The sequence below is a fragment of the Ostrinia nubilalis genome, chromosome 4 (genome assembly GCF_963855985.1).
Source record: "Ostrinia nubilalis chromosome 4, ilOstNubi1.1, whole genome shotgun sequence".
Lineage (NCBI taxonomy): Eukaryota > Metazoa > Arthropoda > Insecta > Lepidoptera > Crambidae > Ostrinia > Ostrinia nubilalis.
In genome coordinates, this window is record NC_087091.1 from 2,681,982 (window position 1) to 2,687,981 (window position 6,000).

Below are 6,000 nucleotides of genomic sequence, written 5' to 3' on the forward strand. Positions count from 1 at the left end.
AATAGGAAACTTTTTTGAAACATTATTTTTTTATTGCGCCATTTTCATGGTAAACTGAAGTTTTAGGAATCTATGTAAAATGTAACTTGAAAATATTGTTTCAAAAGTTCCATAATTAAGTTATCATTCGTAGTGATAAGTGAGAGGTGGAACGATGTCAAGTGAAGCGACGTGGAGACTTGATAATAAAGACTGAGGTTTTATTTTTGTAGTGTTGCGAAGACGACTTCGCTTTGTCACTTTAATTTGTATAAAACAACCTGATTTCACCATATTTGGCAAAAATAAGGTGAGATCACATGAAGTTATATTTGGTTTTGTTTAGTGAAAATCGAACTGAAGCATTGCAAAGCTGGTGCTGAATGTAAGAATTTCGTAAGTGTTACGAATGAGGTGTCAAATTTTTATGTGAGTAGTTATAAATTGGATGTTAGTGCGTTTTGGGAACTTTTTAATTAAAAGACATTTAAAAACTAGAAACAAAAGATTCCTTAAACGCACTTGTTTACTGTTAATGTCTTCTTTATATTTTGTAAATAAAAATGTTTATGAATAAATGTTAAATATTTTATCTATTCAAAGTGTTTTTCTTATCCTAATGAAAAGGGAAGGAAAAGGCATGTTATTCAAACGAAGATTTTATGTAATTAATTATCATAACATCTTTTATTCTATATTATTATTTTAAATTTTACATGCTTAGTTCAAACATTAAGAAAGAAATAATAATATTTAACATCTGAATAATATACAGCTCTACTATTTTATGATCCACTTAGCGATAAAATTATATTAATATATTGCAAAATATTCCATTGTTACATCGAATGCCTAATCGAGAGGAAGGAGGTGGGTGCGTCGAGGACAGAGGAGCGGAACTAAGGTTATATGGCAAACGATACATTACAGAGAGTGCGCTTTTTGATCACCATAACAAAATAGAGCTTTCACTTACTCATTAATTATATTATGTATTTACACAGACATCGTTTTTCTACTGGATGATATTATTATTAAGAACTTTTTTATCACAAAGATTTTACTAATTTCTACAGAAACATGTAACGCCGGGGAGCGCCCCGCTGCTAGCTTCAAAGTTCTATTTACAAGAGAGACACCTACGATTACCGACTACCGTTCAAAAATAATGCAATCCAGCGATTGCAATCTCTTCAGCACAACCGTCCGACAGGAAGGAGCGCTAGCAGCGGCCGCCCGGCGCGTGTCGACCAGATCAATATTTACACGCAGGCTCGCCTGCACCTAACTCTCGCTGGGGGCTCACTTCATACCTTCATTCTAAAATCGATTCGATCCAAAAATTATAAAAACACTATTCTCTTTATAATACAAAAATATAATAAAATCATGAATTAAATAAAAGCGGCTAAAATATCATATTTCTGCATGTTTATAATTTTCTATAAACTAATGTGTTTCTTGCCTTTAGGCGTTTATTGCAACGTATTGACTATAATCTAAGATTTTCTATATTTAATTATGCATTGAACACTTTTAAGTAGGTAGTAAGCTCAAGATTAAAATGATCAGGTCGTGCGTTACGTTCTGAAGCCGCCCGTGTCGTGTTACATCAGTGTGGGTCACCCTGCTGCTAAAACACAAACAACCTTTGCGGAACCGACATTAAACTAAAAAAGAAGATCATTATCAAATAAGAACACTTTTTTGTATTAAGTAGATTATCAGCTAGATTGCTTAGAAAACCTTTATTTTTTAATATTGACGTCGGTTCCGAAAGTTTTGCCATCCACATTTATAGCAGCAGAATCACCTAACAAAGGTCAACCAACAAATTGGGACCTTGAACAATAATATTGCCTTGTCATTTCAGCTAACAAAATTTGATTTAAGTAGTACCTATCTGTATCTGGTATTCGATTCAAATGCGACAGTGTATAGTCAGGTCAACTATTCTATTATAATATTTTCGAAGATCTATGGTTTAATAGTGTGGAAGTACATGTGGGTAACTGCATTATTGATATCACTTAAACTTATGAATCATATAATAATATTAATTATGCATTTTCAATAATACTTAAAAACCTGCCACGCGCATAAGAATCTGCAATTTTAACATCACCAAGTGACAAATAAAAGTAGTAGGCTGGGCCTACCATTAAATTAAAAATAAGTAACAAAAATAATACGGTCTCAATCTTTCGTACCTTCGCGTTATTTAGAAATTTGCAATTCGAATAAATTGACCTATCATTTTATCGCGTCTCACCTCCCAGAATGCAAAAAGCACACTATCCGTTTTTACTTTCAAAAAATCCTAGAACGCATTATTTTGAGCAACTACAGACAAGAGACAAACACTGGATTTCATCTACGATGTAGTTTCACTACGATAGCACATAAATCTAAGTTACATTGCAAACACAGTTGCAATCAACACACAGGTATGATGCGTCACAGGTATAGTAGCAAACTCGGCATTTCAAAAATTATTATTAGCAACAGATAAATACTGTGAGAAACTCTGTGCAGAATTTCCAGTCAATTGACAGATCAGATGGTGTTAATGGCCTCCAATTTGCAATCAGTTTATTTTAACAGTTGAAACGTGAACAGCACAAACGGACTGCAAACGAGAGCGCCACCCACCGTCGGACGCAAGTGCTCCGTCCACCATGTAGGTACTTTGCGAAAAGTCGACTTAACCAACACAACTGTGACAAGAAAACTTGGAAATGACAGGAGCATCTCGACTAGACCCAATTATGTCTAATATAATATAATTTATGTACTTATCAAAAAATTTAACTGATATACAAAAATATATAACATTGTCCTTTTACATTTTCAAATACCAAAATATATCAGCGATTCTATCGTATCATTTCCAAGTTTGTTAGCACTTACAATTTTAGGCTACAATAGTCATTTTTGCATTTAATCTAAGTAAAAATTGTCAACACTCCCGGATGATACTGGAAGTATAAGAAAACGAATAGTCCCAGTCAATCAACATTATATCGATGCTAAATAAAGCTAAAATACTTTCACGATTGCAGTCAATAAAATGTATTAAATAAAGTGATTTCATTTATAATCGAAGTATAACGTTTTCCTATATTTCCACTTAAAATCTTAATAGAACCGGTGAATCATCGGCTATTTTATTTAATCTAATAAAAAAATATGCTAAAACTCCTACAAAAGCCCTACCTAATATAACGAACAGAATATTTTGCAAGCGCGTAGTGTAGGTAGTAGGTACCCTACTCACTGGTCGGGGAGATCGCTTCCCGCCTCGCCCGCGCTGTCACAACACACATTCGTTGTCGCGCGCCGCTCGCTACAACGCACTTTGTGCATCACTAACACTAAACAGAGCCTCCATCCGAACGCGAATCAGAATTGTGCGATAGATCCAATCCAAATGTTTGCTGCCACGAGAGAATCATTGTTAAATTAAAACGATAAAAGATATAAATAAAAGACAGGAAGAAGTCGAAAATATTGCAAGTCAACTAAACACAAGTTGAACGATCGCTGCACAAAGTGTTTTGTAGCGCGCCGACGCAGAAGGCTTGGGAGTGTACATGACATACTAGCACTAGTGGGCTTGTGATGCTGCCTGCGCGCTCCGAGCGCACTTAAAGTATAACACAGATTTAACCTCTAAAATGGCTAACGCGAATCCGTACCGAAACGTCACTAAAATACGAGCGAAACGTCTAACACTAACGAGAGACCTAGATTCTAGGACGAGTCCGCGGACCCCCTATATACGCTAGAAAAAGTAAAACAAATAATAAAAACGACTATAATTTACTTAAACATTATGCGTACAAAAACTCTAGCCTTCATTCCCTAGACGCAATATCGATAATAAATAAATATATCAATAGGATACATAAACATTGTACATATATAAAAAAATCTTCACAGTCACACACGCACACGTACCGAGCGGGTCTCCCATTCATCAACTCTCCTATATACAATATGTACAAAGGTAAATAAAAACAATTTGTACTTGCAGAAAACCGTGAAATAAAAACAGAAGTGAAACGGAAATATACAAATCGCGCGAGAGAGTCGCGCGCCCTAACACGAGTTCATAAAAAACTTTTATATTAATTATTTAATTATAAGCGACGGGCCGGCGCCGACGTGAGGTTTACAAAAATAAGTTTCGGTCACACGGCGGCGGGCGGGTCGCCGGATTATGTACAGGAATATACACTTAAACTCTGATTTTTAATTCGACGGAATTTTGACATTTCAGAAGTGTTGCCAACATTGAAATATTCCCACTAAGGATGGAGAGCATTTTCACAAATTAAAAAATAATCCTTTCTTGAATTTAAGGTTTCACTTCAAAAACTAAGGCTTAAAAATGTACTGATCATTTCAAAATGGTTATTTGAATTTTTATTATCATATTTTAGAAGTTACAAAAAAAATTGGGAAATTATTTTTCTATTACTGGACTCCCTGGCCAATAATCCATGGGTTACAAACCTTTTTTATGAAAATCCTTTTGTTAATAAAATCTTAGCTTCATAAAATAATCAATTTAAGAAGATGCCAATTTTATAATCCAAGTTGATTATGATGACGATAATGATGATTGATGATCAATACATATTTTCGTTTATGTTAATATGTTGTTTTACTGTGTTAAAAACACGTTTTTTTTCTATTTAATCTCTAAAATGTACATAATAATTAGTGTACATTGAATTCACGAAACAAACAATTGTTCATTCTTGTAAGTTGTAGTTGATGAAATTTCATTTCATATTATTTATTAATAACTAGCTTTCCGCCCGCGGCTTCGCCCGCGTGGAATTTTGTCTGTCACAGAAAAACTTTATCGCGCGCGTCCCTGTTTCAAAAACCGGGATATAAACTATCCTATGTTCTTTCCCGGGACTCAAACTATCTCTATGCCAAATTTCATCAAAATCGGTTGCGAGGTTTAACCTCGTAAGACCGAAGAGTAAATTTTGTCGACTTCTAAGTATCGCCGAATGTGCTTTCAGAAGAACGAATAATTTGAAGTAGTAAACGCCGAGCACTTCGAGTAAAAAAATTTCTATGTTAGAGATTTTCTTTTGCATTCATATTTTCAGGGGCCCTATATAACAGTGCATAGAGCTTATTTTAGGTGAAAAATAATAAAAAAATGTTTTCTCTTAAAAGAACATTCGGTATTACAGACTTTAAAAAGGAAAAGTAAATAAATAATTGTATTTTATACTTTAAAGTAAAACATAAATGTAACCTTCTTAATAAATTAATACTACATAAAGATACAATAATGATATTAATAAATGTAACTGAAAAGGTACAACGGTTTTTATTTTATTTAATGTTTCATAATTAGTACTTTTAAAAGTACTATCGGTTTTATAACATACACTAATGATAGGTTAGAATGTAGAAGAAGTAAAGTGAAAATTCATGTTAATTATAATATTTACTAAACTAAAAATCAGAACGTTCTCATGGTAAATTTTCTCAATCATATCATAACTTTAAAAGTCCAATACTCAATTCCATCTCAATAGAAAAAATATACAAAAAATTTTATAAAAAAAAATAAAACCGACTCCAAAAAACCTACACTAAAAAGTTGAAAAATAATTACTAATTACCTACTTATTTATTAGGACGAATTAATATTTATGTAGGTATACCATGATTGATACTTCTGGAGTCGGTGCCAAGATTATGAAACATGTAAAGTTTGCCTGCACCGACTCCAAAAGTATCAATCATGGTATACCTACATAAATATTAATTCGTCCTAATAAATAAGTAGGTAATTAGTAATTATTTTTCAAATTTTTAGTGTAGGTTTTTTGGAGTCGGTTTTATTTTTTTTTATAAAATTTTACTTATTTCTTGCTTTTTAGTTTACTAATTATTACCTTGATGTTACCACTGAAGGTAGGCAGTACATTGAGACCATATTCTTCATGTCTACTGTAAAATAATATTCCCTACAAAATAGAGGTT